Raw genomic sequence first — 12,093 nt, forward strand, 5'->3', positions numbered from 1 at the left:
ATATAAGCAGAAGTTGAATCGCTCGGTCATGGTTATGTGTATACTTAACAACTCAGCAGCGTCACAGTGTTGTTCAATTCTAGATTCTCAGTAGGAGTGCAAGAGGACTTTTAAGTCCTTACACCCCAGCCAACATTTGGCAGCGCCCAGCTTTACAACTTTTCCCAGAATAACAGATGCAACATCATATAGTTGTTTTCAGCTGCACTTCCCTGAATATCAGTGATTTGCATTTCACATTTTCTGTTAGTTTTGAGGGTTTCCTGTTGTATTTCTCTTGGTTTTTGTTCTTGTTTATACACAGGAGTTTGTTGTGTCGGTGGTTTAACTACCATCAACTCTCCCGTGGATTATTTTTTTCAAAGATTTTATTTATTTATTTGACAGAGAGAGATCACAAGTAGGCAGAGAGGCAGGCAGAGAGGGGGGGAAGCAGGCTCCCTACTGAGCAAAGAGCCCAATCTGGGGTTGGATCCCAGGACCCTAGATCATGACCTGAGCTGAAGGCAGAGACTTAACCCACTGAGCCTCCCAGGTGCCCCTCTCCCATGGATTATTGGCAAAGCCCCCATCTCCTTTCTTCTACACTCGCACTCCTGAATTTACTCTCAACACAGCAGAATTTTCCTTGTAAAACACCAAATCATGTTGCTCTCTGCTCAAAACCATCAAATGACCTCCCATTTTACTAGAAGTAAAAGTAAAAATCCTTAGATTTGCTCATAAGACCCATTATGTCATCTCAGTTACCATGGGCATGTTACAATGCTTAATGTAGAAAACTGGAAAACTACAAAAACATACGATGTAATAGTTTTTCTGTTAACTAAAAGCACATGCTCATGAAACTACACTATACTTTTCACAAGAATACATTTAAATATATATAAAACACATGAATATGGTTGCCTGTTGTGGGATATAGATATGAGGTAATTAACTGATTGCCCATACCAATACTAATAAGATACCATGAATGAAGCAATATGATTAATTCTACCCTCTACATCTGAAGGCCCCACAAAAGTTGTTTATTTGGAGATATTTTAAGGTCCATATGGCCAAAGACCATACCTGTTCAATTTACAATTAAATCCCTAGCACTTAGCACAGTGCCCAACTCATATCAGCAAATATTTGTTGGATGAATAAATGAATGAAAAAATGGACACTTAATCTGGGTCCTGAAGGATAAGGAAGAATTTATCTGCTACAGAAGGTCAGGGTTCATTGAGATTTCCTTAATTAAAAGCATTAGAAAATTACCTGGCAGGCTTATTCCAAAAGGGAGTTGATAGGAAGGTTGTCAATTCATAGATTCAAAGGAAAACTCAGGAGTTAGTCTCAGGAAACAGGGCTGAGCCAGAAATGGACTATCTCTTCAAGGCTGTTATGATGTTCAAAACTCAAATTCCTGGAGCAAAGAAGCTAAAAGATCTGGTCTGGCCTGAAGTGGGGGATTGAGGCCAGAAGTGACTCATCTGAGAAACATGTGGGTTAAGAAACAAAAGCAGATAGTTATTGGGATGCTGGTACCACAAGAAATAGGAGTGGGTGCTGGGGAGGAAAAATCAACACATGTGCACTGATGACCTTTAGCAGGAAAGCGCCTGTGCAAAGTGATATGTACACCTGTACAGAGTTATATGAAGGACTAGGGGGATGAGAACTGCCTACGTGTATGCAAGACTGGTGGCCTAGGCCAGTGGAACTGTTTTTGTTTTTGTTTGTTTGTTGTTGTTTTTAAAGATTTTATTTATTCATTTGAGAGAGAGAGAGAGGGAGAGAGAGTGCAAGCAGGGGGAGAAGCAACGGGAGAGGGAAAAGCGGGTGCCCTGCTGAGCCGGGAGCCTGATGTGGGGCTCCATTCCAGGACCCTGAGATCAGGACCTGAGCTGAAAGCAGACACTTAAATGACTGAGCCCCCCAGGCCCCCCAGAACTGGTCTTTACACCATACGTCAAGGGGTTTGGACTCTCCAGTATGCCATGGGACACCACCAACATTTTAAGCTGTGAAGGACATGTCGGATTTTATTTTTACAAAGCTTTCTCTGGCAACTGGAAGGAGGATAGAGTGGTAAAAAGTGAGAGTGAAAATATATCCAGGTGAGAGACAATAATGCACTGGCAGTAGAGAGAGAGAGAAAAGGATACAGATGTGAGAAACATTTAGGAATCAGCTCTGCAGGGCTTAGTAGTTAATGAAGCTTGAGTGGTGGGGGCAATGATAACTCACTGATTTCTGGCTTTGGTGAGGTGTTGGGGGCAGGGAATGGAACCTCTGAGTAAACTGGGAAACAGAAGAAGATGCAGGTTGGGGAGAGTAACAGAAAATTTACAGGTTGGATCTATCAATAAGCTACTTAAGAAAGAGTGTGGGGGTACCTGGGTGGCTCAGTGGGTTAAAGCCTCTGCCTTCGGCTCGGGTCATGATCTCAGGGTCCTGGGATGGAGCCCCACATCGGGCTCTCTGCTCCGAAAGCAAGAAGCCTGCTTCTCCATCTCTCTCTGCCTGCCTCTCTGCCTACTGATCTCTCTCTATCAAATAAATAAATAAAATCTAAAAAAAAAAAAAAAGAAAGAAAGAAAGAGTGTGATGTAGAGCAACAGGCAGGAACAAAACCCCAGGAAATCAAAGGTCTCCACAGTTTCCCCTTTGCCCACAGTGGTCTTTAGAGTTCATGAGAGAAAAACAAAGAGCCATGGAGGTGAGAGAGAACCGTGCTATGGAGGGAAGCTGAGTCACCAAAGGGGCTGGGTGGGGCAGCCAGGAACAGAAGGCACTGCTGTGGAAGACTGCCGGGCTGCCAGGTCTTCCAGCCTAATTGATGTTCTGCTAATTACACTGATTAAAGCAAACATTGGAGCAATCAAGGCTCCCGTGAGGATAGCTGCCATTCTCAGAAGACTGAGAAGCTTTGAGGCATGGCCACAGTTTGGTAAACATTTTTACAAAATTGTGTACTATGACTACTATACAAATACACATTTACAAAAACATTAAATAGATCCATGAGAATATAGTTCTGCAATTTACTTCTTTTTTTCCTCTTGTCTTAAAGATCTTTGTTTTAATCTCAGTATGTGTGGGACCACCTCGTTCATTTTAATGGATATATTGCATTCAACGTAGGCGTGTATAATGGTTGTATTTAACTTCTCTCCCATTGAATGAACATTTAGATTGGTTTTTTTAAAAGATATATTTATTCATTTTAGAGAGAGAGGGAGAGAGAGCATGCATGGGGAGGAGGAACAGAGGGAGAGGGAAAAGGAGAGAAGCAGACTCCCCACTGAGAGGGAGCCCCACGTGGGGCTGCATCTCACGACCCTGAGATCATGACAAGACCATGACCTGAGCTGAAATCAAGAGTCAGATGCTTAACCGACTGAGCCACCAAGGAACCCCAATATTTACTTTGTTTTTGACATTTACAGAAATAAAAGTCCTTTTACATATATCCTTTAGCATATGTGCAACTTTTTTGGTAACATTGGTTCCTACAAGTTTAACATTAGATGAAAAGATATGCATGTTTTACCTTTTAATAGGTCCTGTCTTCAGTAACACCATTCTTATTTATGTTTCCCATTAGTATTTGAGAGTTCCTACTTCCTTCCTAACTTCCTACTTCCTTCCTAACAAGACTTGTTATTATCAGTGTTTTTAATTTGTGCCAATCTGATAGATGAAAAAATAGCACTTTGTTTTAGTTTGCATGAAACTGATAAGTAAGGTTGAAAATCTTGTATGTTGATAATTTTGTATTCCTTTCCTATGAATTTCCTATTCATGTTTTGTCCATTTTTCTATTAGATTGTTTATAATTTTTATTGATTCAATAAGCTCTGTATATATATTCTGAATAAGAATTCTTTGCAGGTTTTAAATGTTGCAAATATTTATTTCTCTTCCTCTGTCACTTGTCTTTTAACTTTGTCTACAGATGCTTTAGTCATATGGTAATTTATGCTTGTCATGGCTTGAATTGTATCCCCCCTCCCCTGGCCAAAATTAATACTTTGGTGTCCTAATCCCCAGTACCTTGTAATATAATCTGATTTGGAGATAAGTTTGCCAAAGAGGTAATCAAGTTAAAATGGGCTCTAATCCAATATGGCTGGTGTCCGTGTATGAAGAGAAAATTTGAACACAGTCATCTGCGCGCACACACGGAACATCATGTGAGAACAGAGGGAGAAAACAGCTATCTTCAAGCCAAGGAAAGAAGCCTCAGAAGAAATCAACCCAGATGACAACTTGATCTTGGATTTCTGGCCTCCAGAACTGTGAAAAAATAAGTACATTTCTGCTGTTTAAGCCTCCATTCTGTGATACTTTGTTACGGTGGCCTGAGAAAATGAATGCAGTGCTATCGTTGGTGGCCCCATTCCTTGATTTGAGAACCACTCAGAACTCCAGGGTTTTCTCTCAGTTCCATCTTTTCCTAGGGCAGAGCTCTTTCTATCCTCATGCAAGGTAGGAATGGCCCCATTTTACACTCTCTGTTAGCTCCCCACTAAAGTCTGCTTACAGTTTGAGTACATTTCTTTTGTTCTTTTCCTCTCCCATCTCATTATATAATTATTTTGAAGAGAGCTATCAAAAGGGACAGGTCATCAGCACAAGGCAAATACTGTTAGCTTCTGGGCAGATTTTAATCCTCACTTTTTTTTTTAAGATTTATTTATTTGACAGAGAGAGACACAGCAAGAGAGGGAACACAAGCAGGGGGAGTGGGAGAGGGAAAAGCAGGCTTCCAGCTGCAGAGCAGGGAGCCCGATACAGGGCTCCATCCCAGGACCCTGGGATCATGACCTGAGCTGAAGGCAGTTGCTTAACCAACTGAGCCACCCGGATGCCTCTATCCTCACCTTTTTAAATGTATTTTTTACACATGCAGTTGAGATCATACTTCACTTACTTAGGATAACTAAAGCATTCTCCATGTGATCAGATATTTATAAACCTCACTTTAATGACTGCAAGTATATAATAATATAATTTTTTTGGTGCTTCCTACAGTACCATATTTTTTTTTAAATTTCAATATGAGTCATTCTCTGTGGCCTCTGGCCAGACCTCACACTGTTTGCTTTGTTTGCCACTGTGATTACTGCTCTCAACAGAGAGCTGGGTTAGATGTCATCTCAATCTTTACATTTAAGAGACCAAAAAACTGACATTTGCAGAGGTCACTTATAAACAACTACATAGGTGAAGGCAGAGTGTATCTGTGTATCAATGAAGAAATATCAGAGTAGAACTCTGACACTGCCGGTTCTAGTCTCAATACCCATTTAATGGAGCTGACAGCTGAGAACCCACTGAGATTCTGATATTTGCCCAGGATCACAGAACACGGCCAGGGGCAGAGGCCGGGCCTCCTCCCTCTTCATCTTGGCTCTTTCTATGAGCCAGTCTATCTTTCACATGCTTCACCCTCCGCTAGAGAGGGCCCAACCCAGAAGGCACCATGCTGTTGAGGACTTCTCTGGACAAGCCTCAGCCCCAAAGGAGTCCAACCTCTTACTTCTCCAAACTCTCTCCCTTTAGTGCTTGGGGGGTAGTGACCTATGCATGAAAGAAAGCTTCATTAATTCAGGTCCCAATAGCTTCGAACCAGTCTATCATCCTTTAATTTTAAGATATGTTCAAATTAAGCTTAATTTATGCACATGATTGTCCTAAAGCAAATAGATTAAATTCAGAGATATGGATAGGAGACATTTTTAGTCTTAAACTTCTTATTTTGAGATACTTGCAAATTCACTTATAGTTGTAAGAAATAATTCAGAGAGATCCTGTGTACTCTTTACCCAGTTTCTCCTAGTGGTAATATCTTGCAAACCTATAGTACAATATCACAACCAGGATACTGACAATGATACAGTCAAGATACAATATATTTCCATAACAGGAGAATCCCTCATGATGCCCGTAACTATATTTGATGAGGTCACTTTTTTTTTTTTAAATTTTAGCCTTTCCAATGGCTCTGTATTGATATTATGGCTTTACTTTGCATTTCCCTGATGGCTAATGAACAGCTTTTCAGTGCTTGCTTGTCAATTCACTCATCATCAGTGAATTGTGTCTTTTTTCCCTTTTCTAATTGGATGCTTTTTTTTTTTTTAACAATTGAGCTTTGAGAGTTCTTTTTATAGTCTAGATACTAGTCATTGGTCAGCCCTGTGATTTGCAAATATTTCTCCCAGTCTACAGCTTGTCTTTTCATCTTTGTAACAGGGTCTTATGCTGGACAAAAGTTTTCAATTCTGGTGGAGTCCAATTTTTTAATTTTATGGTTCATATTTTTGGCTTCCAGTCTAAGAATTTTTTTGCCTAGCCCTGGATTCTAAAGTGTTTCTTTTTTTCCCCAAAAAGTCTTTTATTTTTATAATTATATTTATGCTCATCATCTATTTTGAGTTAACTTGTGTGTAAGGTGTGAGACAGGTTGAGATTCTTGTTTGTTTGTTTGTTTTGCCTATAGAAAGGCAATTGCTCCAGCATAATTTGTTGAAAACGCAATCCTTCTGATATAGCCTGGCCAGGTCTGAGAACCCAGAAGCGTTCCCACAGGACTAGTCAAGAGGGTCCTTGGCTTTGCACAGAGTAGAAATCAAACCCAAACTGAGAGAAAGTGAGAGCACTTTATTGAATGGCATCAATAACAGAGTATAACTAACCAAGTGTCTGGGAGACTCAGAAAGGGAAGGAGAGAGAGTCTCATCTTTGGTTGGGGTTTGGAAGGTTTACTGAGATGGTGTCTTGGTATAGGTGCCCTCTCAAGCATCCAGGAACTGGTCAAAATAAGGACAAGTGCTCAGGTGTCCTCCATAAGTCACTCATGCCTGGAACTGGGGGTTTTGGCATCGAGGTGTCTAGAGTTGGTGGTCTGGGCATGACAACCTTGCCCAGCCACTCCTTTGGTGTTATCTATAATGCTACAGGACTCCAAAGAAATCATTAACTCCTTGACCTTGACGAGGAGGACATACACAATCTATCCTATAAGGCAGGTGTAAGGCAAGGGTGCAGGTCCCAGCAAAAGTAGAAGCAGGAAAAGGAGCAAATGCAGTGCTTCATGGGGTCCCTTCAGTTTCCCTATCTCACTTCCTCCATTGAATTACTTCTGCACGTTTGTCAAAACTCAATTGGACGTATTTGTGTGGCTTTATTTCTGCGCTAGCTTGATTGAGATATAATTTGTATACCATACAATTCACCAATTTAAAATGATTCTTAGTATAGTCCCAGGGTTGGGAATAAGGCATCATCGCAATCAATTCGTGAACATTTCATCACCCCAAAAAGGAAAACTTTTTCCTTTTTAAAGTTTAAATTAAAATTAAAAGGGGAACTTTTACCACCTTAGGAAAAACAAGTTGTAGGAGCACCTGGGTGGCTCAGTTGTTAAGCGTCTGCCTTTGGCTCAGCTTGGGTCATGATCTCAGGGTCCTGGGATCGAGCCCCCCATTGCATGGGGGGGGGGTCCCTGCTCAGCAGGAAGCCTGCTTCTTCCTCTCCCACTGCCCCTGCTTGTGTTCTCTCTCTTGCTGTGCCTCTCTCTGTCAAATAAATAATACAATCTTAAAAAAAAAAAGAAAAGAGAAACAAGTTGTTCCAAAACATAAAGCGTTAAAAATTATCTGCATGTGCCCAGAGTGGAGAACAGGCCTTCTCTGATAAAGCTGTGATGTAACATTAGTCTGGGCACAAGCCTGGAGGGGTCAGCTCCACAGGAAGGCCCCAGAAACACTTTGACTCGTTCCACACAGTCATAGCTGCCTCCCACAGGTTTCCACTGCCTGTGGCATGGGGCCTTGGCTCCCAACCTCCTGAGGACAGGCCAGTCTTCATCCCTGGAAGATGGAAGCCCTGCTGCCAAGCCTCTGCTTCAAGTCTGTCTCCCGCTGATGCTTTACACTCTGCCTGGCCAGGGGGAGCAGACACGGAGAGGGCAGTGACTCTGGGTTCTGTTCGGAGCAGCAGGGTTCAGATGCAAGTACAGCCTCCAACCTTCCGTAGCCTCCTCCCTGGCAGGAGCTGAGGCCTCCCACCTCCCCCAGCAAGACCCCAGGGGAGGTCACAGCCAGGCACTGGAATGAAAGAAGCAACAATCCAGGCCTTGTTCTCTCTCCAGGCTGGGGCACCTGCCGCAGGGTCCGCGTCAGAGGCTACCCCTCTGTGTCGTCTTCAGTAAGTGAAGCGTTCCTCTGAGGAGTCCTGAGGCAGTCCCCTCCTTGAGAGTCCAGAGGCGGCGGGGGGGGCGGGGAGCAGGTGGCCGATCACCACCTCCACCAGCATCTTCCCTTCTTGCCACTCCGGTGTGGACTACGCGTGGCAGGCATCCGCTAGTGAACCACTGTTGCCCCAGAGGAGCACTTGCATGCTGCCTTCGTGGGGCCTCGGGCGGGTTCGGCGGTATCAGTTAGTGGAACTGGGAGCTCGGGGAAGCCCTCATTGGGTAGGGTGAGCAGGGGTGGGGAAGTGAGAGGGCCTTTGGGCTGGAGCCCTGAACCATGAGTAAGACTTTTACAGGCTGTGTACGGGGTGAACGCGGGCAGAAGCCGCGGGAAGGAAAGCCCCAAGGACGCGACCTTGCCTGGCTGTTTAAGGGATGCGGGGTCCTTTCCTAGAGCGCCGGTCTGGGAAGAGGTAGAGGAAGGAGGGGAGGCTGCAAAGGCAGGTTGGGGGCAGACATCCTCCCCCCACGTGTGAGTACAGGGACGCGATCCACAGACACAGCAAGCGAGCGGAGCCGTGGGAACCTGGACGGGAACTCCGCGCGGGCGAGGGGCTGCTCTCTGGGGCCGGCCTCGGGCCCCCCCTGCTGGTGACGCCCCGCAGTGCGCTCGGACCTCCGGAGCCTTGCACCCCGCGGTGTCCCTACGTCTACGTACCAGCTGAAAAGACCTTTCCCCGCTTTCGCGCGTCCCACTCTTCGGCGTCCGAGCTTCACCCCAGCCAAGAGCGTCGGGCTAGGACGCCGCCTCCCAGGAGGCTCTGAGCCTGCGAGCCGCAGTTACTGCAAGCGCTCCCCTCATCAGCCTCAGATCGCGCGCCTGCCTGAGCCTCACCAGCCACCTCGCCCACCACTCGCCCCCCACCTCGCTCCCCCACTCGCCCTGAGCTGGAGCCCGCAGCGTGTTCAGAGGTGGGGGCAGGAAGCCGCCGACCATGTGTTGAAATGGGCGCCTGGGAGGCAGCAGCCTTGCTCCCACCTCTGATGGGCTTTCTCGGGGAGTATCCGGGAAGATCCAGCCCAGGCCCCTGATGCGGGAAGACACTGCCTGCTCTGTAAGAAAGCCACATTTCTCTTAAGAGGGACCCGAGTTTCCCTTAAAATGGAGACAGGCAGCTTGAAATCCCACACACCATATGAGCCTGTGTATGAGAACCCTCAAGGCAGGGCCAGGCAGCCTGACCCCCAAGCTTGCCCCCTTTGAGCCTGGGGAAGAGGACAGATGCATCAGAGGTTTCCAGGACAGGAAGGAAAGAATGGAGTGAAGCGGAAGGGGTATGTTGTGGGCAAAGGTCTGGAGGGCAAGCAAGGGTCAGACAAGTCTGGGGAGGGGCGAGAGGAGGGGGCAGGGTGGCTCTCGGTGACCCAGCATCCAATGGAATGGAGACATCAACCAGGTCCAATGAAGGGCCTCAAATGTTCTACCTAACATTCGAGTCCACAGTATAGCATAGAGAATAGAGTCAATAATACTGTAATAGGTTGTGTAGTAAGAGATGGTAACTACACTTACCATTTAAGTATGGGGTGATGTCTAGAACTGTCCATTCACTACGTTGTACACCTGAAACTAATACAACATTGTATGTTAATTATACTTCACTAAAATGAAAACAAAACACAAAGCTCTGTGGAGCCGTTTCAGGGTTTAAGTAGGGGATATGGTTAGATTTTATTTTAGAAAGTCATTCTGAGGGGTGGTGGAAGGACTGGTAGGAAACAAGCCAGAGGCAAGGAGGGAGCCCCTCAGTGGAGGCCTGTATGAACTGCCAGTGTCCCAGCCCCGCCTGGGGAAGGCTCCCCTAGCTCTGTAACCCCTAGGTGGGATAGTTTGGTGGTGGGGCCTGAGGGAGAAAGAGCCAAGGGTGTAGTCCAGGTCCTCAGGTGTGCCCAAGACCGCTCATGCCTCTCAGGAAGGGGATTACCATCGTTCAGGAAACCCTGTTTTTTTGCAGAGCTGGGCCTTATTATCACTTGAGGCCAAGAGAATTTTGTTTCCTCACTGCCCTTGGAGAACTACTGTGAGCTTAAGAGGAGAGACACAGGCAATCCCTGCTTTATTGATGGTTCTGAGGTGGTTTCAGAATATAGGTCATTCTCAGCAGGTTCAGTAAGAGCCTGCAGCCACGAATATTCAGAGAAGACAGGACAGAGACTTAACAAATAAAAGGAAAGGAAAAAACACTGAGGTGATTAACAAATCAGATAAAGCAGAAACTCATAACTGAGTTGTTTTTTAGAGCCAAGATTTTTTTAAATTGCAATGCCAATACCTGCTCATTATAGAAACATTTAAAAGCACCAGAAAAAGGTAAGAGGAAAAACATTCATATTCTCCCACTCAAACTCTCTCACTCAGTTGAGTTCATCATTTAGTGTTTTCCTTCCTTTCTTCCTTAGTTTTCAAACTTTTAACACAGTTGTTATATTGTTTTCTTAACTCACAGAATCTCTTTTTACTTAAGAATATCAAAAGTACTTCTCATTATGTAACAAATTTTCCTGGCTCATCTTAAACATTGCAGCATTGAACAAATCACCCTAATCCAGGCATGCCAGATTCAGCCTTATCCCTGAGCCCTGAATTCCAATGAATCTACAAATTATGAATGTGAGTGCCATTTGCTTTACTTGCTTTTACATTATAAGAGAAGTTAAGAAACCTAGCTTTCTGACTCTTTTTTTTTTAGATTTTTTTAAAGTAATCTCTACACCCAACAAGGGGCTTGAACTCACAACCCCAAGATCAAGAGTTGAGTGCTTCACCAACTGTTGTAGCCAGCCCTCATTTCCTGGCTCTTATTAATCCATTTTTTGTTTTCCTGAAAAATATTTAGGCAACTCCAAGCATAGTGACTTAGAAATTATAGCGGTATAGTTAACTTCCAGTGGAAGCAAGGAGAAAGTGTAGGCTGAGGTTAGTTCATAAGATTGGGATAGTCTTGGGGCACCTGGGTGGCTCAGTGGGTTAAGCCTCTGCCTTTGGCTCAGGTCATGATCTCGGGGTCCTGGGATCAAGCCCCGCATCAGGCTCTCTGCTCTGCAGGGAGCCTGCTTCTCCCTTTCTCTCTGCCTGCCTCTCTGCCTACTTGTTATCTCTGTCAAATAAATAAATAAAATCTTTTAAAAAAAATTGGGATAGTCTCTTGTATTACATGAAGCATGTGAACTCGAGAATGGCCTTAGGGAATAATCAATGCCATTTTTGGTTGGGGTCAGATTGATTTCACAAGGAAGAAATGAGCTACTGAAACATAGTCATATAGAAACATTGTGTCATTATTTAAACTCCACCGCCCAAAAGAGTTTTCAACATATTCTCAATGGTTGACCAGGGAGGGGGAAGGAGATATTTGTCATTCTTCACACTGTGAATTACAGCTAGAAAGAGGGTCTCTGCTAACCTTAAAGGAAACCTTAGGGAACAGGCCTTAAGTTTCGAGCTCAGAGACCAAGGAACAGGAGTGCTCAACATCTTCTAGGAATTGGGCTCCATCATTGTCATGCCCTTGCTCTTCAGGTTGGGGGTCTCCAAACCAGAGGCATCAGCATCATGCTGAATCAGGATCTATCAGGATCTATATCAGGTATTCCTGGGGGCGGGGGCACCTGGGTGGCTCATTAGGTTGAGAGTCCAACTCTTGATTTGGCTCAGGTCATGATCTCAGGGTTATGAGACTGGTCCCCACATCGGGTTCTACACTGGGTGTGGAGCCTGCCTGGGATTCTCTTCCTCTTCCCCTCCCCCTGCTCGCATGCTCTCTCTCTCTCTCTCTCTCTGGCCCTGAGAAAGAAAGAAAGAAAGAAAGAAAGAAAGAAAGAAAGAAAGAAAGAAAGAA

Source organism: Enhydra lutris, unplaced genomic scaffold (genome assembly GCF_002288905.1).
Source record: "Enhydra lutris kenyoni isolate GAN:26980312 unplaced genomic scaffold, ASM228890v2 scaffoldscaffold12, whole genome shotgun sequence".
Taxonomy (NCBI): Eukaryota; Metazoa; Chordata; class Mammalia; order Carnivora; family Mustelidae; genus Enhydra; species Enhydra lutris.